Source organism: Malaclemys terrapin, chromosome 13 (assembly GCF_027887155.1).
Source record: "Malaclemys terrapin pileata isolate rMalTer1 chromosome 13, rMalTer1.hap1, whole genome shotgun sequence".
NCBI lineage: Eukaryota > Metazoa > Chordata > Testudines > Emydidae > Malaclemys > Malaclemys terrapin.
Genome location: NC_071517.1, coordinates 28865188 through 28889300, shown reverse-complemented (window position 1 = coordinate 28889300; position 24113 = coordinate 28865188). Strand labels below are relative to the sequence as shown.

Below are 24113 nucleotides of genomic sequence, written 5' to 3'. Positions count from 1 at the left end.
GTGCTGAGTGCCCAAAGCTACTGAAATCAGTCCACTTACTCTGAAGCCTGAATATGGATTTAGGAGACTAAATTTAGGCTCTTGTTTAAATACAAGATCGTGACACCATCACCTTATTATACCATGGACCCAGCCCCCTCTCACCAAGACTAAACCCATCGACGTTTTTCCATACTAGAGATTAAGTGAATTCAATGGGACCAGAAAGAAAAGTTAAAAAAAAACACGTTAAAAAAAATTTGGGATGCATCTGGACATGCCTGATTTTTCCCTTTTACAACCTGCACCATCATGTGGTCATGTTCTGGTAAATCACCAGTATATAATTTTAAAATGTGATCAAGCGGTAACCTTTTACTGCATTTCTTTAAAAATATATATACTATGATACCCACAGGCATAGATGACTGGTTTCTACTGATAGTGCGGGGGGCCACAATTTAAAGCTTGAGTCATGCCCCCCTAGGCACATCCCCTCCCCACTCTTAGTGGTCCCTCCCTGCAGCTCCGAGGTGTGCCTCACAGGGAGAGGACCCGGCCAGCAAACCCTGGCAGAAATCTGGGGGGGCATGTGACACCCCCACTCTCAATGAGTTGCCTCTGTCCACAGGTTACCAGTAGGGAGATGTGTGTCCCTGGTGAAACACAATATTATTAGAGTTACCATTTTAAAAAGTCATGTTAGCTTTAGGAAAGAAGTTACTGACTTGGGGAAATCTGTTGGAATTGAAAAATTTGCCTGGTCCATGTTTTGGTAGTAAAGGGGCCAGACAGTGTTCCCTGGGTAAGTTGTGGGTGTGGGTATTAACAATAAGCCCCAAGGGTATTCCAGACATAGATTCCTTTAGGAGCAGGTCGCTGAGAAAAATATCTAAAAAAGAACCATCCTCTGATAAAATATGTGTTAATTGCACAGTGTTCAAAATCCAGTATCATCAGATAGGATGTTCCTTCTATGTTAAACTTGAGCACATTATCAGAAACCCTATACACTGTCAAACTTACTGTAGAGGGCAGTGCTGCGGCAAAACAAATCTACTCTCAAGTTTCCAGTTTCAATGAGAGAATAATGATCAGTGCATTCCTGGTCTGGGGTCAGGTTACAGGCCTACAGCATGTAGGCCTGTGCAAATTCACCAGGATCAATCAAGCATGCTCAGTCTTTTACATCTTTCCCAGTAGCTTGTGTGAGATCCACGTACTCCCTCATGCATTTCCATTTCTCAAAATCAGGTTGTAGAGGTTTAACTTGCACCTACTCACCATCCACATATAAGTCCACAAAATTAATGTCATAATGTTTAAAGTTGAAAATGCTGTTAAAGTAATTACTACTGAAGGCATCATGATCTATAAAGCCAATAACGAACTGTTTGGTAACTGCCCCCGAAAGAGGTTTTCCTGGTTACTGACATGACTGCAGCTGGAATACTATACACCTTCATCATGCCCACCCAGTCCAGGGTACTTAGCGTTGGTGGTTGTTAGAGCCTCTGCATGGCCCAAACCAACCCCTGAGTAACTTTCACCTGTTTCACAAAACAGGACGCTGAAATAATGTGTACTTTACAATTCTGAGTGGCATTCCCACTCATCAGGCAAAACGTTTCTTTGACTTTAATTTTTGAAGTCCATGTCCTTCAGCAGCAATTTTTCTTGAAAAAATAAATCACTGTGTAAAGGTCCCAGCAAATCCAGCTTTCTGTTGATGGCTGTTAGGTCAGCCCTGAGTATAAAACCTGTTACCCACACTGTCCAAAATGGTGCTATTGTGGGCCCCTGCTGTCTCTCTGAAACATGCCTGTGGAAACGTGTGTAGCTAGGGTATGATTGCTGTAGTTCAGAATCAATTCTATCAAGATTCTGTAAGCGTAACAATTGTTGCTCTGGCTGATAAGACAGCCACCTACAGTGACATCCAGCTGGTTAAAAAGGGTGGTGATGGGGTAATTTGTTAGGGTGACGTGGCATCTTTGTTAGTGTCCGCCCCATCTTCTTTCAGAACCTTGTGGCACAGGTACAGCAATGTGCTGTGAGGTCTAGGTAACGAGCCCCAGGCCTCAAAATAAAATAAAAAAAATCTAGAGGGGAAATCACAGTTAAGGTAGCCAAAGGTGGCACCTTGGCATAAAAACTATTCTCAATGTTGGTTTGAGCAGGGCTATTCGAAACAGACCCAATTCTGATTTAGGACAATTCTTCAGAATTGCTATGAATGAAAGCCATTTTGAGTTTTAAAATACATCCCTTTTACCATGGGTGATGCTCTGTTTCCTCTTCTTAGAGAGTCTTCTAGGCTTATGGCTGCATCATCTTTTAACAGCTTTTATTTTCTTTTTTAAAGTGCCGGGAGACCCTGTAAATGGAAGGCTTGATGCCGCTCTTTTGCTCCTAATCACCGCAAGACCAGAACCTTCCTGTTTTATGTGCATGCCCACTTCATTCATAACAGCGCTAGACAAAATTACAACCAAAGATGTAAATTGTGTAACAGCTATTTTCATGTGGGGCTTACTGATTTCTAGACCCTTTCTCAAAATTGTTACTGTTTTTCTAAAAAGACTGTGGAACATCCTTCCTAAACCATCCTCATACATAGCTGGTAATACAGGATAACCCAGCAAGGCATAACCAGCCTGAGCCTTGTAATAGTTTCTATACAGAGAGGGGGCCCCCTAATTTTGTGTAGTCAACATCCTTCAACTTTCCTGGGGTGCACATGCAGTTTAATGATCACTTTCCCAAAACAAAATGAAACGTGTTTATTCCATTGTGTCTTTATTTCAGTAGAGATGGATCTGATGTGCTGCTTACTCATGGATACTTAATGGAATTTGTCACCCGTGATAGTTGGCTAGGAACACAGCACAGCAACGGAAGAGAGTAGTCCCCCACTAACCGATGTTCCACTATATCCATGTACATGTATGATGAATTAACCTCCACCACCACTCTAATATCAGCAGGGTGAGGGGCTATCATGCAAGAATACTCCCAGTCCTATCACCAATCCCCCTCTCCCCACCCCCAGTGTGGAAAAAATACTTTTCTTCATTTGCTTTTAACCAAGTCCTTCTGGTCACTGCTTCATCACCGACACTGAGCTCTGCTTTCTTGGGATTGCTGTTAATAGTTTTGTTGATGTTCTCTAATAAATGCTGGGTGTTTTAACAATAGCCTGGTAGTACCAGCTCTTTTATCACAAATGGTAAAGCAAAAGAAATTATGGTCCATAAGTGACCAGAATGAATTTCTGATAAAGCAACATCCCAATTACCATAAGAACAGCACACTGGGTCAATCAGACCAATGGTCCATCTAGCCCAGTATCCTGTCTTCAGACAGTGGCCAGTGCCAGGTGCCCCAGAAGGAATGAACAGAACAGGTAACCACCAAGTGATCCATCCCCTGTTGTTCATTCCCAGCTTCTGGCAAACAGAGGCTAGGGACATCATCACTGCCCATCCTAGCTAATAGCCATTGATGGACCTGTCCTCCATGAACTTATCTTAGTTCTTTTTTGAACCTGGTTATACTCTTGGCCTTCACAATATCCTCTGGCAAAGAGTTCCACAGGTGACTCTGCATTGTCTGAAGTACTTTCTTTTGTTTGTTTTAAACCTATTGCCTATTAAATCACATTTAAAGTATAAAGCTGGAAATAGCATTTTGAGAAAAGGTCCCCAGAGATGCATTTCTAGGTAAGATGACATAAAACCCACCTTCAGTCAGTTTCCTCCTTATCACAGGTCTTGAACTTGAGACATTTTGACCCAATTGTTAAATTTTCTAGGTCAGCTTTCCATTTCACCAGAAAATACTTGTTTCTCCCTTGTCTTTTCTTTGATAGAATCTTTTCTATTTTGTAAACACAGGCCTGGCTAATGTTTACTTTTTGTAATTCTTCAGGGCAAAAAGAGCCTACAACTTCCTCTTCTCCGTAATCTTTTAATGTGTACACAGTTTGCTGCCCTTATGATGAAACACCCAACATAAATATTTCATCAGTAGAAGTTTGCTGATATCCCTTTTCAAAAGCTCCTTTTAATTTAGAAACCTTATGGGATCTCTTTTCTGAAAAACAGAGTGTAGCACCTTTATTTTAAAGCTATTCCCATAGACCATTTCTGACAGGCTCAATGAGTTAGTATGGGTAATATAAATCAGTTCTGAAAACTTCAGTTGTAACTGTGCTTGAAGGCCTGCAGGACACATCGATGTATGAAAAGGTGCTATGGGCATTAAATACCTCCATGTCTTTGATTTTAAACTTCTCCATGACCCTCACCTTGACTTTATTATTGGTAAAAAAATCATGTAAACCTTGTTGTTTTAACAAAGTCTTTAAAGCTTTGTTAAAAATAGATGAGGAAAAGAGTTCTTAAATTTCTGAGGCACCCAACCTTGGCTGAAAAGAGCTTCATCATTATTTAAGGCTACCACCCAGTTGTATTTAGACAAAATATCTATCACTGTTAACATTTATTTATTACTATCATTGAGGTTCAAGTTGGGAATCACAATGATCAAATGAGCCTGCCATTGTGCATGCACATCAGACACAACCATTTTATTTCTTTTAAACTTGATTCTTGCTGGCTTGTGCTGCATGTGAGTATCTTGGACTACAAGCCAAGATGCAATCTGCTTTCTGCTCAGAGTTTTACCACATTTATTAGCAGCCTGAAATAAGAGGAAGGTGGGGGAGAGAAGGGGGAAATCACACATCCAAAACTCCCAACCTCCCTGGGAGAAAAATACATTTTCTTTTACAAGCCTGTGACATTCTGGGTATGTGACCCAGACCTGAGGAAGAACTCTGTGTAGCTCAAAAGCTTGTCTCTCTCACTAACAGAAGTTGGCCCAATAATAGACATTACCTCACGCACCTTGCCTCTTTATCAAGACCGTCATTTCTGACTCCAAGACTTAAGTATATATAAGAAAACACTAACAAAAAAATACAGAGCAAGGCATCATATTTTACATTAGATTCTTAAAAGCAGAGTTGTATACAATCAAGTGAAGCAACTATGAACAGCTGATAACATCTTTCTATTTATAGGTGCTACAAAACTAATCTTAAACATCCATTGTGTTTCTGAAAGAAAAAAATTGTACTTGTTTCTGAAAGAAAAAAATTGTACATCTTCATCAATATTCAGTTGTGTTCTTTTTGACCCCTTAGGGAGAAGTTTTGTCATGTAAGAAGTTTTATAAGCTTTTTTAACAACCCTCTGACATATCGTCAGGCCAGTTTTCATTGGCACCTTATTTCCAGTGCCTGCCAGCAGTGACAATCTGCTGAAGCTTCCACCTCCCTTATCATTTTAATAACTTCAGTTACAGTTTGAGTGGTCAAGTTAAGCTCCTTCAGTTTGTAGCCTGTAGCCATAATTGTATTTAAGAGCCATGCCATAGTCAGTTTAAAAGAAGTGCATCTGACCTGGTGAAACATTTCTGTGCACCCTCAAAGGATACAATTATGGCTGTGTGAGTGGGTTCATCTATCACACAGGCTTCACAGTTATCAAAGAGCTGACCCTTAAGTGGTGGTAATTGGCTTTGCCTAACAACCCAAACAATATCAGTCATAACACCTTCTTTACAGCTCGGTCGGTTAGCCCCCTTACTTTGCTATAGGTTTTCTTTTAAGTCTCCTTTTTGCAAAAGCAGCATGTACATATCAGATTTATTCTTCCAGAAGGCTGGTTCTCTTTATCCGACTAATCCGCTAAAGAGGTCTGTCAAAAGCAGAGAAAATAATAGGTTTTTAATTCTTTGTTGCAGTAATTTACAAATTAAAAAGGCAAAAATTGTAACTTGTACTACCTAGATCACCCCCTCTTCTGTTTCTGAAATGTCATCATTCCTAGTGACCATGCTGTTGGGCATTGTCTGTCTCTCCATCTCATCTATGATCCCTGTTACTATGAACAAACATATAAATGTATTTAAGCCCTTATAATTTTGCATCAATTTCTTGTAAAATGCCATAAGGGGTCTTACCTCATCTTGCAATTCTGTCTCAGACCGCTCTGCTTCTGATGGCAACTCGCTACGTACCCTGGCTGTAATCCTGTATGACTCCAGCTTAGTTATCTGTCAAAAACAACAAAAAGCACATTTTAAAGGTACAATTGCAATTTTTTTTTCAGAAGCTGTGTAAAAACTTCCAGTTGTTTTACCATGATGATATTGCCATTTGACCAGCAATTGTCAGTTACTGCCTGACTCTTGGCCTCACCATCCTCCAACGATACCTTGGCCACCACCATGTATATAGGCTCTTCTTCCTCCCCTTCCTACAAAAAGCATAAATATATTTAGCCTCTTATAATTTTGCAGCAATTTATCATAAAATAATACAGGCCATCTCACCTCAGACCTTAACTCTGCCTGCATCATAGCCAGCAACAAATGCCTCTGCATCCTATCCTGAAGTACTTTTACATCTTTTGCCTTATTTACAACAGGTGATGGCCCCATAGAGTCTCCCTGGTTCTTTGGTTCGATTTCTGGATAGAACGCGGGGTTCGGTACCAGTGATGCCTCTTCAGGGAAATAAGTGTAGGCAGGCTATCTCTTCTGAACACATGTAGGTGCTCCCAGAGACAATCTGAACTTCTTGGCATCTGTAGGCATCTTGTAAAAGGCCATGATCAGAACCTACAGGTTCCTAGTTTAAATTGCCTTGCAAAAAAGTAGGTTTTTTTATACACACACCGGTCAATCAATCATTGCTTGGGGGTTTACAAATGTTCCAGTCCTCAGAAGGCCATTCCTGACTGGCTCAACAAAAGTGATTAAACAGTGCAATGGAGAATAGCCATGCCCCACCATTATGGCCCATTATGATTGGTTCAGGGAAATACATTCATTTTAATATTCTATGACACATTGAAAGAATATCTTCTAATTGGTTCAGCCTTGAGCCTGGCTTGTCTGAGGCTGCTGTCCTGGAATTACTGGCATTTGATTAGTGACTGCTCTTGGGGTGAGGTGCTTTTATCTTTCTTGTTTTTTTAAACACTCTCACACACTTTGTAATAATCGTCTTCATTTTCTCTCCCTGCCATTCGGTCAGAGAGCTGCATTTTCCTTTCTTGCTGTTTTACAACTCTCTCTTTTTGTCCACTTTATTTTCTTCTCTCTTTCTGTCTTTTTTCCCCTTTTCATGTAACTAACTCTCTCTCTCTCACATTTTCTGATAATCCACTTTATATTCTCTTGGTCTTTCTCTTCCCCCCTTCTTTCTGAATATTATCCCTCTGTTTTTCTACAGTCGCCTTTCCACATAGCTAACTCTCTCTCAGAGATAATCTGCTTTATTTCATAATTTATTTTAAAATGACTTAACGCTTCTTTATGCTATTGGCCTATTGAAATGACCTTAACAACAGCTTTAAATGTAAATAAACAAAAAAAACACAAAGCACTATTTATACATTTAGTCCTGATGCATTTTTTTTTTCCCCCAAAATGACCACCAGGTCAAAAGTGTACATGTCCAAACATGAGTCTGGGCGGGGACATAAAGCAAAAAGGGGGCATGGAAGCCAATCAAAAGTTATATAATGAGTAAAGGTATAGTTTTTAAACTACTTAGCGTCCCTGCATTCAGGTTAAATGTAAACCAGCCTGAATAAGATGACTGGCAGAACTGAGTGGTTGGTTTGGGGTTTTTGTTCGTTAGTTTTTTTATCTCTCCTGGGCTCAAGATAACAGGACACTGTAAATAAATAAGACTGCTATAAAGGTCCCAGAGTCCACTGTCAAATTCTCCTCCCAACTGGAGCAGCCGTCAGTCCCTTAACTTTGACTATCTGCTCAGGTCTAAAGGAGTACCATTGTCTTGTATGAAATCCACTGGCTCTGTGGATATGGTGAAAGTGGTGGACATGATATACCTTGACTTTAGCAAAGCTTTTGATATCTCCCACAGTATTCTTGACAGCAAGTTAAAAAAGTATGGATTGGATGAATGGACTATAAGGTGGATAGAAAGCTGGCTAGATCATTGGGCTCAATGGGTAGTGATCAATGGCTTGATGTCTAGTTGGCAGCCAGTATCAAGCGGAGTGCCCCAGGGGTCAGTCTTGGGGCTGATTTTGTTCAACATCTTTATTAATTATCTGGATGATGGGATTAATTGCACCCTCAGCAAGTTCGCAGATGACACTAAGCTGGGGGGAGAGGTAGATAACACTGGAGGGTAGGGATAGGGTCCAGAGCGACCTAGACAAATTGGAAGTTTGGGCCAAAAGAAATCTGATGAGGTTCAACAAGGACAAGTGCAGAGTCCTTCACTTAGGAGCGAAGAATACAATGCACCACTACAGCCTGGGAACTGACTGCTTAAGCAGCAGTTCTGCAGAAAAGGACCTGGGGATTACAGTGGACAAGAAACTGGATAGGAGTCAGCAGTGTGCCCTTGTTGCTAAGAAGGCCAATGGCATATTGGGCTGTATTAGTAGGAGCATTGCCAGCAGATTGAGGGAAGTGATTATTCCCCTCTATTCAGCACTGGTGAGGCCACACTTGGAGTACTGCGTCCAGTTTTGGTCCCCCCACTACAGAAGGAATGTGGACAAATTGGAGAGAGTCCAGCAGAGGGCAACAAAAATGACTATGGGGCTGGGGCACATGAATTACGAGGAGAGGCTGAGGGAACTAGGGCTATTTAGTCTGCAGAAGAGAAGAGTGGTGGTGGTGGTGGGCGGGGGGGGGGGGGGGAGAGAGGGGGAATTTGATAGCAGCTTTCAAATACCTGAAGGGGGGAGGGTTCCAAAGAGGATGGAGCTTAGTGGTGGCAGATGACAGAACAAGAAGCAATGGTCTCAAGTTGCAGTGGGGTCTAGGTTGGATATTAGGAAACACTATTTCACTAGGAGGGTGGCGAAGCACTGGAATGGGTTACCTAGGGAGGTGGTAAATCTCCATCCTTAGAGGTTTTTAAGGCCCGGCTTCACAAAACCTTGGCTGGGATGATTTAATTGGTGTTGGTCCTGCTTTAAGCAGGGGATTGGACTAGGTGACCTCCTAAGGTCTCTTCCAACCTTAATATTCTATGATTCTACACAATCCCTCTCAAAGGCAATTTTTGCTAAACATACAAATATAATATTGACAACCTCAAGAATTCAAATTCAACCCCGAAGAATTATGATTAAAAAAAAATACATTTTGGATTCTTTGTATTTATCTTTTTGATGCTGAGCCTTTAGAGAGTACTAGCTTCATATTTTCAAGCTCTTTTTCCCTCCACAACCATGAAGGTTAGAATCTCTTATTATTATTCTGTGATTCAAAAGCAGTCTCTTGATTCCAGCTGTTCTTTCAGAATAAAAACAAAAAATATTGCCACACTCAAGACAAAATCATCGAAGTTGGTAACAATGGGTGTATGTATTTGACTACCTCCTAGACACATTGATACCAATAAGAACACTCACACTCCATAAAATTAAGGACTTGATTACTTTCTTCTTTTTTTTTCTGGGTAGAGGAATTTGTTTGCAAGCGGAGACTGCAATCACTGATTGGCTGTGACCACTCCCAAAGAATGCATATGTCTAAAATATTTATACATTGCTTTAACAGTTAATACCATTTTGCACTTCCAATTATATAATTCTCACCCATTTCTAGTTAAAAAATAAACCAAATTTCTGTAACTAATTCTCCCATCCTGCTAACACTGAGGCACATGCTTTCATACTTCATTAGCCACATTAATGATCATTTATCGCCTGAAAAAGTTTGAATTTCTAATTGAACATTCTATTTTCATAGCTGGGTTGCCTCAAGCCAGGATCATCCTTTTTTTGAAGTAGCTTTCCTGGGAAATCTGTAGGTGTGCTCAATACACACTCTCAGGCCTTGGCTACACTTGCAGATTCACAGCGCTGCCGCGGCAGCGCTGTGAATCGCGAGTGTAGTCGCGCCGCCAGCGCTGCGAGAGCTCTCTCACAGCGCTGCAAGTACTCCACCTCTCCTAGGGGAATAGCTTGCAGCACTGTGAGCGAGCGTGCAGCGCTGCAGGCGCTGATTACACTGGCGCTTTACAGTGCTGCACTCGCTGCGCTCAGGGTGGGTGTTTTTTCACACCCTTGAGTGCAGCAAGTGCAGCGCTGTGAATTACCAGTGTAGCTCAGGCCTCAGCTTTCCAGGTTTAAGGACTCAGGGTCATCCTTGATGGGCTGATTTCTTTGTATCTCATAAGTGGCATCCCACTTTCACAGCCTTTTCCTCTCCGCTAAATATTTTTGTTCTGATACATTTCAGTGGCATCCTTCATGCTGACATTTACTTTTTTGTTCTTCCAAAAAAAAAAAAAAAGATTCTTCTGAAATGAATATTCTGTTACTCTTTTGCATTGGTCTCAGAAATTCCTTATGCCAATGCTATATCACAGTTTTTAAGGAGATGTGCCTGCAATGATTCTAACCAATGAGGTTTACAGGATAGAGACAAGGTGGGTGAGGGAATATCTTTTATTGGACCAACTTCTCTTCATCCAATAAAAGATATTAGCTCACCCACCTTGTCTCTCTAATATCCTAGGACCGTAAACACACTGCATACAGCTTTACATTAGTACAATCCCACAACACAATAATAATATTACTGCCCACTTTTCCCTCAACCCCAACCAGGTGCTGCCCGTTCTCACAGCCCCGCCCCCACTCCAGATACACTGGTTTTGTTTATGGGGGGAGTTCAGTTTGAAATTTTGGTGCAGCTCTTACTTCTCTGTTCCCGGGCCATTCGCTCTCCCGGAGCTGGCTCAGCTCCTGCAGGCGCTCAGGGGCAGAGCCTGGGGGGGTCAGGGAGGGCGGCAGCTCTGGGACTCGCAGACCCCAGCCCCCTCCGCCGGGAGCAGAGCTGGGCGAGGAGGGGCCGTTTGTGCAGTCACTTTCCTGCCCGGCCCCAGCCCTTTCCCCCGGGCCTGTCCCCTCACCTGCAGGCTCCGGGGCTGGTGTCGGCAGAGCCCGGGGCTGCCCCAGGGGCTGCTTCCAGTCCCCGGAGAAAGTCCCCCCGGCTGGGCACAGAGGGGCGCTAGGGAAGGGCTCTCCCCGCACACACCCCGCGGAGCAGCAGATTAATCCCGGGGTCACAATGGAGCCTGGAGGCAGCCAGCAGCAGCGTCTGACCCCTGAAGCTCAACCCACAATCTGCTGAGGAGCAGTAACAGCTGCTGAAGCCTCTACCATTAACCACCAGACTCTGCTTCCTGCAATGAAAGGGATTTAGATGATGGGGGCGGAGTATCGAGGGGAAGTAGGGACACAGTGTGGGCAGGGGAGGGAGAGGGGCAGACAGGTAAAATCAGGAACAGGGTGAAGCAGCTGGGATTAAAAAGGGGGGGGGGGATAATCTCAATCCCCTCTGCCCCAGAGCTGGGTGTTAAAGGTGTTGTGTATGTACCCCAATGCTTAGACAAGGCAGAAATGATGTACTAAGCTGCTGAAGGAGACTGGAGTCCGTGACATATTTTAGGCTCACTCATAAAGATCATGGGTTTTTAATCACATATATTCTGGTGTTTAAAAGAATTCCATTTCAGTTTACAAACATGTAACATGCAGATGCAGACAGCCTCAGAGCAGTTCCCTACTTTGGTTCTGATTGCCTGAACTGGGTTCCCTTTCCTGCAATCTACGGCAAACGTGGTTTTCACTCCTTTAAATTATTTATTTAAAATATATACTTATGATTCTTATTGCTTTTAATACTCCATCATTTACTTTAGTTTATGTTCACAGAATCATAAAATATGAGGGTTGGAAGGGATCTCAGGAGGTCATCTAGTCCAACACCCTGCTCAAAGCAGGACCAATCTCCAACTAAATCATCCCAGCCAGGGCTTTGTCAAGCCTAACCTTAAAAATCTCTAAGGAAGGACATTCCACCACCTCCCTAGGTAACCCATTCCAGTGCTTCACCACCCTCCTAGTGAAAAAGTTTTCCCTAATATCCAACCTAAACCTCCCCCACTGCAACTTGAGACCATTAGTCCTTGTTCTGTCATCTGGTACCACTGAGAACAGTCTAGATCCATCCTCTTTGGAATCCCCTTTCAGGTAGTTGAAAGCAGCTATCAAATCCCCCCTCATTCTTCTCTTCTGCAGACTAAACAATCCCAGTTCCTTCAGCCTCTCCTCATAAGTCATGTGCTCCAGCCCCCTAATCATTTTTGTTGCCCTCCGCTGTACTCTTTCCAATTTTTCCACATCCTTCTTGTAGTGTGGGGCCCAAAACTGGACACAGAATTCCAGATGAGGCCTCATCAATGCTGAATAGAGGGGAATGATCATGTCCCTCGATCTGCTGGCAATGCTCCTACTTTATAACAACCCAAAATGCCATTAGCCTTCTTGGCAACAAGGGCACACTGTTGACTCATATCCAGCTTCTCGTCCTCTGTAACCCCTAGGTCCTTTTCTACAGAACTGCTGCCTAGCCACTCAGTCCCTGGTCTGTAGCAGTGCATGGGATTCTTCAATCCTAAATACAGGACTCTGCACTTGTCCTTGTTGAATCTCTTCAGATTTCTTTTGGCCCAATCCTCTAATTTGTCTAGGTCCCTCTGTATCCTATGCCTACCCTCCAGTGTATCTACCACTCCTTTGAGTTTAGTGTCATTTGCAAACTTGCTGAGGTTGTAGTCCACGCCATCCTCCAGATCATTAATGAAGATATTGAACAAAACTGGCCCCCAGACAGACCCCGGGAGCACTCCGCTTGATAATGGCTGCCAACTAGACATGGAGCCATTGATCACTGCCAGCTGAGCCCGATGATCTAGCCAGCTTTCTATCCACCTTATAGTCCATTCATCCAGCCCATACTTCTTTAACTTGCTGGCAAGAATACTGGGGTATTTGGGGTAGTGCAGACACAGCGCTGTGCAATTGTATGGTATTGGCCTCTGGGAGCTATCCTAGAGTGCTCCAATGTGACCGCTCTGGACAGCACTTTCAACTCCGATGCACTAGCCAGGTACACAGGAAAAGCCCTGGGAACTTTTGAATTTCATTTCCTTTTTGGTCAGCGTGGTGAGCTCAGCAGAACAGGTGACCATGCAGTCCCAGAATCGCAAATGAGCTCCAGCATGGAGTGAACGAGAGACACTGGATCTGATTCCTGTATGGGGAGAAGAATCTGTGCAGGCAGAACTCTGAACCAGTAGAAGAAATGCTGATAAATATGCCAAAATTGCACAGGGCATGGTGGACAGAGGTTACACCAGGGACACACAGCAGTGCCGTGTGAAAGTTAAGGAGCTCAGGCAAGCCTACCAAAGACAAAGAAGGCAAATGGTTGCTCGGGTCAGAGCCCCAGACATGCCGCTTCTATGATCAGCTGTGTGCCATTCTAGGGGGGGACCCAACCACTACCCCACTACTGTCCGGGGACACGCAACATGGAGAAGGATTTTGTGGATGAGGAAGAGGAGGAGGAGGAGGAGAATGCACAGCAGGCAAGCAGAGAATCTGTTCTCCCAAGCAGCCAGGAGCTTCTCCTCACCCTGGAGCCAGTAGCATAGCTAGCAGGGTGCAGGGGAAGCAGCCGCTTCCCCCGCCTTTCCAAAAGTGGACGGAGGAGCGCGCGGGTGGGGCGAGGGGCGTGGCATGGCATACGGCCTGCAGTGCGGCCCGGCAGCCGCGGCCAGAGCAGCGATGGGGGGCAAAGGCTGGCAGCCCGCAAGCTGCCGCCGGTGGGCTCCTCGTGCCTGTCCCAGGCCAGAGGAGCGAGGGGAGGGGAGCAGGCTGGCGGCCCGCAGCCCCATGGCCAGCAACCATGGGGGGGTGGCGGGCACAGCCGGAGGAGCGGGGGGGGGGGGCGCGGCCTGCAGCCTGCAGTGCGGCCCGGCAGCCGTGGCCGGAGCAGCAAGGGGGGGGCACAGGCTGCCGCCACCGCCGGGCTCCTCGTGTTTGTCCCGGGCCAGGTAGCAGGTGAGGAAGAAGGCACAGGCGATGCTGAAGAGGGGGCTGAGGCAGTGGGACAGTTCCGGCAGGGTGCGCAGCGCCGAGGGGCCCCGCCAGCCACTCTCGCCCTGCTGGCCCCAGGGGCTGCTCCGGCCGTAGGAGAGCAGGAGCGAGAGGACAAAGGCGGCCAGGGCACCCAGGCTGAGCAGAGCCCTGGGGGAGGCGGTGGGGAGCAGCAGCAGGGAGAGGAAGCCCCTGGGGGGGTCCTGCCTCAGGGGGGGTCATGCAGCTCTTCACATAGCCATTCCACAGGCTCTCTGGGCTGCTCCCGGGGCGGGCGAGGGGGGCAGCCACCCCGCCGCCGTCCTGTGGTGGCTGCTGGGGAAGTTTGCTAGGTCCATGCTGGGAGGCGGCGGCGGCTTCTCTCTCTTCCCTCATGGTGGTCTGGGGAGAGCATGGGTCTAGTCAGCTCCTTCTCCTCCTGCCCACTGCTTTCCCCCTCTCAGTTGCCCACCTCCGCAGCGTGGCCGGCAGCTGCGGCCGGAGGAGCGACGGGGGGGCGCAGGCTGGCGGCCCGCAGCGCAGCCAACAGCCATGGGGGGGCGGCGGGCGCAGCCGGAGGAGCGGGGGGCACAGCATGGCGGCCGTCAGCTGCGGCCGGAGGAGCGAGGGGGAGCATGGGGGGGGGCACGGCAGGGCCGGAGGAGCCATGGGGGGAGGGGCAGTGCAGAGGAGGAGCCAAGGGGGGGGCGTCTTTTCTATGTTTGCTCCCCCTCCTCTTAAAAGCTGGCTACGCCACTGCCTGGAGCTAATACCCTCCCAAGGCATATTGTTCACGGACCCTGAAGGCGGAGAAGCCACCTCTGGTGAGTGCACATTTGTAACTACACTACAGGGGTTAAAAGAAATTGTGTTTAATGTTTGATTTGCCCTGAAGACTTGGGATGCACGCTACTGGAAAAGGCTGTTATCGTGTCCGGGACTGGAGCGGGAATCTTCCAGGGACATCTCCATGAAGCTCTCCTGGAGGTACTCTGAAAGCCTTTGCAGAAGGTGTCTGGGGAGGGCTGCCTTATTTCATCGTCCATGGTAGGACACTTTACCATACCAAGCCAGTAGCAAGTAGTCTGGAATCATTGCAGCACAAAGCATGGCAGTGAATGGTCCTGGGTTTTGGTCAAATTCATGCAACATTCGGTCTTTACCTTTCTGTGTCAGCCTCAGGAGAGTGATATCATTCATGGTCACCTGGTTGAAATAGGGGAATTTTTGTAATGGAACAGTAATCCCCTCTGTTTGGTGATCCCCGGCACATTAGACCCCGGTCATGCTCGGCTGTTTGCGCTCGGCTAAAATGGATCATCCCGGAGAATAGGCATGCTGTGGGGGGAGGGGTGTGCTGCACATCCACCCCAAAACTGCAGCCCCTTTCTTTTAAACAGCAAACCCAACTGGCATTGCTTTCTATGAGAAAGGAGGGCGCTGCAGTTTGAAACCATTCCCACATGGTATGAACGTGGAAGAAGCCAACCCCGGATACCCTTGGGCTTACCATAGCTGCCTGGAAACCGAATTCTGTTGCCCAGCCATGTGTGATGTGTCACCATACCGGCAGGCGCTCAATATAAAAGGCAAAATGCGACCCTTGTACCTAAAACACATGTGCTGGCTGCTGTGAATTGCTTGATTCACTGTGAGAAAGTCTCCCTTTTCTTCTCAGAAATTGTACTCTCCCTTTTTATCCCCACTGCAGGTGCAAATGTTTCTATACTCCCTGTATCAACTCCATCCCTGAGGTTATCACAGATTAGAAGGCAAAAAAAACCGCACTTGCGATGACATGTTTCCAAGCTCATGCAGTCCTCCCGCACTGATAGGGCACAGCTGAATGCATGGAGGCATTCGGTGGCAGAGGCCAGGAAAGCATTCAGTGAGCATGATTTGAACACGCAGGAGAAGATGCTGAGGCTAATGGAGGAGCAAACAGACATGATGGGGCATCTGGTGGAGCTGCAGGAAAGTCAACTAGAGTACAGACCCCCACTGCATCCATTGTGTAACCGCCTGCCCTCCTCGCCAAGTTCCATATTCTCCCCAGGCGCCCAAGAACGCGGGGGAGGCTCCCAGCCATTCAATTCCAGAGGATGGCCCAAGCAACAGAAGGCTGCCATTCAAACAGCTTGATTTGTAGTGTGACTACAATAAGCAATGTGGCTTTGTTCTTCTCTCCTCCCCCACCCCACCCTGGCTACCTTTTACTAGTCAGCATTGTCAGTGATCTCAATTTGTTTTTTAATAAATAAAGAATGAATTGATTCAAAACAATAGGGACTTTATTTCCTTTGCCAGCTGTGGTTGAAGGTGGGAGGAGGATTGTCTTACAGGGAAGTATATTCAACAAAGGGGGTATCAAGGACAAACACACACAACTGTCACACTGTAGCCTGACCAGTCATTAAAACTGTTTTTCAAAGCCTCTCTGATGTGCAGCACGCCTAGCTGTGCTCTTCTAATCGCCCTGGTGTCTGGCTGTTCAAAATTGACCGCCATGTGATTTGCCTCAACCTCCCACCTCGCCATAAACGTCTCCCCCTTACTCTCACAGATATTATGGAGCACACAGCAAGCAGTAATAACAATGGGAATATTGGTTGCGCTGAGGTCTAACCTAGTCAGAAAACAGTGCCAGTGCCCTTTTAAACGTACAAAGAGACATTCTACGACCATTCTGTGCTTGCTCAGCCTATAGTTGAACTGCTCCTTACAACTGTCCAGGTTGCTTGTGTACGGCTTCATAAGCCATGGGAACAAGGGGTAGGCTGGGTCCCCAGGGATAACTATTGGCATTTCAACATCCCCAACGGTAATTTTCTGGTCTGGGAAGAAAGTCCCTTCTTGCAGCTTTTCAAACAGCCAAAGGTCCAAAGCGTCATGCACCTTTCCCAGCCATCCCACGTTGATGTTGGTGAAACGGCCCTTGTGATACACCAGTGCTTGCAGCACCACTGAGAAGTACCCCTTGAGGTTTACGTACTGTTTGGCAAGGTGGTCCGGTGCAAAGATAGGGATATGCATTCCATCTATCGCCCCACCACTGTTAGGGAACCCCATTGCAGCAAAGGCATCCACTATGACCTGCACATTTCCAAGAGTCACTACCCTTGTTAGCAGAAGGTTATTGATTAAACTAGGAGATGGGGGAAAGCCGACTGCTGCAGAGGAGCATGTGGATCAGACAGAGACTTCTCTTAGAGGAGAGTCTATTGATAGAGATTCTCTAGGTTATAGTCAGGAACAGAGGATGGAAGAGGATAATGTAAGGGCCAGATCAGACGAGAAACATTCACATAAAAAAGAAGCTGACACCTCAGAAAAGGGCAGACAAATAAACAGTGACAAGTTTTTAAAGTGCTTGTACACAAATGCTAGAAGTCTAAATAATAAGATGGGTGAACTAGAGTGCCTTGTGATAAAGGAGGATATTGATATAATAGGCATCACAGAAACCTGGTGGACTGAGGACAATCAATGGGACACAATCATTCTGGGGTACAAAATATATCAGAAGGACAGAACAGGTCGTGCGGTGGGGGGGGGGCACTATATGTGAAAGAAAATGTAGAATCAAATGAACTAAAAATCTTAAGTGAATCCACATGTTCCATAGAATCTCTATGGATAGTAATTTCATGCTCTAATAAGAATATAACAGTAGGTATCTATTATTGACCACCTGACCAGGACAGTGATAGTGATGATGAAATGCTAAGGGAAATTAGAGAGGCTATCAAAATTAAGAACTCAATAATAGTGAGGGATTTCAATTATCCCCATATTGACTGGGAACATGTCACCTCAGAAGGAAATGCAGAGACAAAATTTCTTGATACTTTAAATGACTGATTCTTGGAGCAGCTGGTACAGGAACCCACCAGGGGAGAGGCAACTCTAGATTTAGTCCTGAGTGGAGCACAGGAACTGGTCCAAGAGGTAATAATAACAGGACCGCTTGGAAATAGTGACCATAGTATAATAACATTTAACATCCCTGTGGTAGGAAGAACATCTCAACAGCCCAACACTGTGGCATTTAATTTCAAAAAGGGGAACTATGCAAAAATGAGGGGGTTAGTTAAACAGAAATTAAAAGGTACAGTGACTAAAGTGAAATCCTTGCAAGCTGCATGGGAACTTTTTAAAGACACCATAATAGAGGCCCAACTTAAATGTATACCCCAAATTAAGAAACACAGTAAAAAAACTAAAAAAAGAGCCACCATGGCTTAACGACCATGTAAAAGAAGCAGTGAGAGATAAATAAAACTTCCTTTAAAAAGTGGAAGTCAAATCCTAGCGAGGTAAATAGAAAGGAGCATAAACACTGCCAAATTAAGTGTAAAAATGTAATAAGAAAAGCCAAAGAGGAGTTTGAAGAACGGCTAGCCAAAAACTCCAAAGGTAATAACAAAATGTTTTTTAAGTACATCAGAAGCAGGAACCCTGCTAAACAACCAGTGGGGCCCCTCGATGATAGAGATAGAAAAGGAGCGCTTAAAGACGATAAAGTCATTGTGGAGAAACTAAACAAATTCTTTGCTTCAGTCTTCACGGCTGAGGATGTTAGGGAGATTCCCAAACCTGAGCCAGCTTTTGTAGGTGACAAATCTGAGGAACTGTCACAGATTGAAGTGTCACTAGAGGAGGTTTTGGAATTAATTGATAAACTTAACATTAACAAGTCACCAGGACCAGATGGCATTCACCCAAGAGTTCTGAAAGAACTCAAATGTGAAATTGTGTAACTATTAACTAGTGTTTGTAACCCATCCTTTAAATCAGCTTCTGTACCCAATGACTGGAAGATAGCTAATGTAACGCCAATATTTAAAAAGGGCTGTAGAGGTGATCCCGGCAATTACAGACCAGTAAGTCTAACATCAGTACTGGGCAAATTAGTCGAAACAATAGTAAAGAATAAAATTGTCAGACGCGTAGAAAAACATAAATTGTTGGGCAAAAGTCAACATGGTTTCTCTAAAGGGAAATCGTGTTTTACTAATCTATTAGAGTTCTTTGAAGGGGTCAACAAACAGGTGGACAAGGGGGATCCAGTGGACATAGTTTATTAGATTTCCAGAAAGCCTTTGACAAGGTCCCTCATCAAAGGCTCTTACATAAATTAAGTTGTCATGGGATAAAAGGGAAGGTCCTTTCATGGATTGAGAACTGGTTAAAAGACCGTGAATAAAGGGTAGGAATAAATGGTAAATTCTCAGAATGGAGAGGGGTAACTAGTGGTGTTCCCCAAGGGTCAGTCCTAGGACCAATCCTATTCAACTTATTCATAAATGATCTGGAGAAAGGGGTAAAAAGTTAGGTGGCCATGTTTGCAGATGATACTAAACTGCTCAAGATAGCTAAGACCAAAGCAGACTGTGAAGAACTTCAAAAAGATCTCACAAAACTAAGTGATTGGGCAACAAAATGGCAAATGAAATTTAATGTGGATAAATGTCAAGTAATGCACATTGGAAAAAATAACCCCAACTATACATACAATATGATGGGGGCTAATTTAGCTACAACAAATCAGGAAAAAGATCTTGGAGTCATCGTGGATAGTTCTCTAAAGATGTCCACGCAGTGTGCAGAGGCAGTCAAAAAAGCAAACAGGATGTTAGGAATCATTAAAAAGGGGATAGAGAATAAGACTGAGAATATATTATTGCCCTTATATAAATCAATGGTACGCCCACATCTTGAATACTGCGTACAGATGTGGTCTCCTCATCTCAAAAAAGATATACTGGCACTAGAAAAGGTTCAGAGAAGGGCAAGTAAAATGATTAGAGGGTTTGGAACAGGTCCCATATGAGGAGAGATGAAAGAGGCTAGGACTTTTCAGCTTGCAAAAGAGGAGACTAAGGGGGGATATGATAGAGGTATATAAAATTATGAGTGATGTGGAGAAAGTAGATAAGGAAAAGTTATTTACTTATTCCCATAATACAAGAACTAGGGGTCACCAAATGAAATTAATAGGCAGCAGGTTTAAAACAAAAAAAAGGAAGTTCTTCTTCACACAGCGCACAGTCAACTTGTGGAACTCCTTACCTGAGGAGGTTGTGAAGGCTAGGACTATAATAGCGTTTAAAAGAGAACTGGATAAATTCATGGAGGTTAAGTCCATTAATGGCTATTAGCCATGATGGGTAAGGAATGGTGTCCCTAGACTCTGTTTGTCAGAGGGTAGAGATGGATGGCAGGAGAGAGATCACTTGATCATTACCTATTAGGTTCACTCCCTCTGGGGTACCTGGCATTGGCCACTGTCGGTAGACAGGATACTGGGCTAGATGGACCTTTGGTCTGACCCAGTATGGACGTTCTTATGCCTTGGCTACTTGGATCACAGCAGCTCCCACAATAGATTTACCCACTCCAAATTGATTCCTGACTGTCAGGCGTTGCAAGCTTCCACAGAGCTATTGCCACTCGCTTCTCAACTGTCAAGGCAGGTCTCATCTTGGTATTCCTGCGCTTTAGGGTGGGGGAAAGCAACTCACAAAGTTCCAGGAAAGTGGCCTTATGCATGCGAAAGTTTTGCAGCCATGGGGAATCATCCCATACCTGCAACACTATGTGGTCCCACCAATCTCTGCTTGTTTGCCGGGCCCAGAATCAGTGTTCCACTGTATCAACATGCCCCAATGCCATCATGATATCCCAATTGCCACATCCCATGCTTTCAGGAACATCTGTGTCCATGTCCTCCTCACAATCATCCTCGTGCTGGCGGCTCCTAGCCAGGCTCTTCATATACTGCAGGATAATCCGCGAGGTGTTTACAATGCTCACAAAAGCAGAGCGCAGCTGAGCGGGCTCCATGCTTGCCATGCTATGGTGTCTGCACAGATACCCCAGGAAAAAAGATGTGAAACGATTGTTTGCTGTTGCTTTCAAGGAGGGAGGGAGGGGAGACTGACGACATGTACCCCAAACCACCTGCAACAATGTTTTTGCCACATCAGGAATTGGGAGCTTAACCCAGAATTCCAGTGGGCAGTGGGGACTGTGGGATAGCTACCCACAGTGCACCACTCGATGAGTCGATGCTAGCCACGGTATTGAGGACGCACTCAGCGGGGACACACAGAATCGACTGTATAAAATCGCTTTCTAAAGATCAACTTCTATAAAATCGACTTAATTTCATAGTGTAGACACGCCCTGAGAGTTGCAAAGCCTAAATTTTAGGTACCTAGAAAGTCATGGGAACAACACTGGGATCCACAAAGCTTGAGTTAGGCACCTATACAATGAATGGGGAGAGATAGGCAATGTAGAAAGTGATTCACAAAAGCCAGCAAGCGGGGCACTGCCTAAGCTAGCCAATGGGAGATGCTGATGAGAGGGGTATATGCTGACCTCTCAGAGATATGTGCCTATCTCTGCTTCCAATACACAAACAAGGGAAGTTAGATGCCCCTCTGCTCATGGGTCCCCATCTACTAAGCATGTTCAGAGGCTGTCTAACTCCACAAAACTTTTCCCCAGTGGTGAGCTTACATTCTCAGCATGTGGGAGACCTCCCGTTGAAGTTCTCCCTCCACCTGAGAGGAGGACAGATTTGAACAGGGATCTGTCCTCTTTCAAGTGAGTACCCAAGCCACTGAGTTGTGGGGTAGTTTGATGTGGGGTTCCTTTAGTCTCTCCTAGTGAAGCAGTTCCACAGAGCAAGTGGGAATCACTAGTGCCTAGTGATCTCTCTGTGTGCAATTCACTAACTGGGAAAATTACATGCTCCTCTGCTGATGGCTCTGGCCTGGTAAGGGTTAGGGTTAGGGGTGGAGGTTGACAGCTCACAACCTCCCATGTAATTACCTCATGACCCCCTGAGGGGTCCTGACCCCCAGTTTGAGAACCCTTGTCTTAGTTTGTGGAAAATCACAGGCACAAGATGGAGTCCAGGTCACATGAGAAAGTCATCAAACCATGCAAGGGCATTTGACTCATAGGATGGCCATTAGGCATATTCTAGCTAAAATATCCACAGAAAGGCCATCGGGTGGGATGAGCTTAGGTCCCCCACACTAGTGTTTTCTGTGGAGTTAAGCAGCCTCTGTATTCCCACAGTATTCTTGGCAGCAAGTTAAAGTATGAATTGGATGAATGAACTATAAGGTGAATAGAAAGCTGGCTAGATCGTCGGGCTCAATGGGTAGTGATCAATGGCTCCATGTCTAGTTGGCAGCTGGTATCAAGCGGAATGCCCCAGCGGTCGGTCCTGGGGCCGTTTTTGTTCAACATCTTCATTAATGATCTGGATGATGGGATGGATTGTACCCTCAGCAAGTTCGCGGATGACACTAAACTCAGGGGAGAGGTAGATATATTGGAGGGTAGAGATAGGGTCCAGAGTGACCTAGACAAATTGGAGGATTAGGCCAAAAGAAATCTGACCAGGTTCAACAAGGACAAGTGCAGAGTCCTGCACTTAGGATGGAAGAATCCCATGCACTGCTACAGACTAGGGACCGAGTGGCTAAGCAGCAGTTCTGCAGAAAAGGACCTGGGAATTACAGTGGACGAGAAGCTGGATATGAGTCAACAGTGTGCCCTTATTGCCAAGAGGCTAACAGCATATTGGGCTGCATTAGTAAGAGCATTGCCATCAGATTGAGGGAAGTGATTGTTCCCCTCTATGGCACTGGTGAGGCCACATCTGAAGTATTGTGTACAATTTTGGGTCCCCCACTACAGTAAGGATGTGGACAAATTGGAGATAGTCCAGCGGAGGACAACGAAAATGATCAGGGGACTGGGGCATGTGACTTACGAGGAGAGGCTGAGGGAACCTCTAATTGTTTAGTCTGCAGAAGAGAAGAGTGAGGGGGGATTTGATAGCAGCCTTCAACTACCTGAAGGGGGGTTCCCAAAGAAGATGGAGCTAGGCTGTTCTCAGTGGTGGCAGATGACAGAACAAGGACAGTGGTGAAGACAAGTTTTAGCAGCAGGGGAAGCGAACACATTAAAAAGGTGCCACCTGCCACGAAGGAAAAAGAGAAAAAGAAAAAGAAAACTCCCAACTGACTTGGAGCGGCTGAAGGACCCACCACCAAAGACCCCGAGTGGCTGAAGGGCCCGCTGCGGAAGTGCTGCCGAAGACCCGGAGCGGACCCAGAGCGGCTGAAGGACCCGCCGCCGAAGACCCGGAGCGCCGCCGAATGAGTAAAAGTGCCGCCGAAGACCCGGAACGCTGCTGGGTGAGTAAAAATTAAAAAGGCGCCATTTTCCTGCTTAGTGGGAGTAGCCGCTCCTCCTGCTCCCACCCTAGCTGCACTACAAAACAAGGAGCAATGGTCTCAAGTTGCAGTGGGGGAGGTCTAGTTTGGATATTAGGAAACACTATTTCACTAGGAGGGTGGTGAAGCACTGGAATGGGTTATCTAGGGAGGTGGTGGAATCTCCATTCTTAGAGGTTTTTTAAGGCCTGGCTTGACAAAGCCCTGGCTGGGATGATTTAGTTGGGAATTGGTCCTGCTTTGAGTAGGGGGTTGGACGAGACCTCCTGAGGTCCCTTCCAACCCTGATATTCTATGATTCTATATCCATTGTAAGAGTTAATTGTTCCTTAATGGGACATCAACTTGAATAGTTCATTCGCAATGTGGACTGGATGTAAACTACCTCATGGGTGTTACCCTAGTAGCAAACACATTTGAAATACAAGTATATAGTCACCATTTGTAACTTTTTATACAAAGAGGATACATGCATACAAACAGGATATTCATATTTGATAGATTGTAACTTTTCCATTTTTTTTCTACATGAGAGTGTTCAAGTAAAATATTTGGATTTTAGCATAAACTGCTCTGAGTTCACAAATAAAAGTTCTTGTTTCCATTCATCTGATGTTTTCTCCCACTTTAATTAATCCTCATTGGAAGTGATATTAGTCCATCACAGAATGAGTTCTATGGATATAAGATTTGTGGGCACGTAGCCCTATTTTGTATTAACTATGCCCCCCCCACTGCTATCCCACACTGCATTGCATCACACCCATGTCAGCCTGTGTGCTTACCTGTATGTTCTCTACTACCCCAGGTGGCTCATCTTCACCAGCTGAAATCTCCCCACTTGTTGTAAAATAAACCACTGTACTTGGCTTTA

At 45.4% G+C, this 24113-nt stretch overlaps 1 protein-coding gene across 6 annotated transcripts in view; it reads right to left on the bottom strand.

Annotated features, from left to right (window-relative positions):
• Positions 1–24113, bottom strand: part of LOC128848308 (zinc finger protein 34-like) — a 66039-nt gene that overhangs the window by 19488 nt on the left and 22438 nt on the right. For 4 of the 6 annotated variants that reach the window (XM_054048238.1, XM_054048236.1, XM_054048240.1 and 1 more), the window contains 5 exons: positions 24025–24108; positions 6189–6305; positions 6010–6102; positions 5833–5930; positions 5634–5744 (listed from right to left, as the gene is read on the bottom strand). The gene's annotated coding sequence lies outside the window, so the exon portion shown is untranslated. The remainder of the gene's footprint in view (positions 1–5633; positions 5745–5832; positions 5931–6009; positions 6103–6188; positions 6306–24024; positions 24109–24113) is intronic. The other 2 variants (XM_054048237.1, XM_054048241.1) reach the window with 2 other exon arrangements.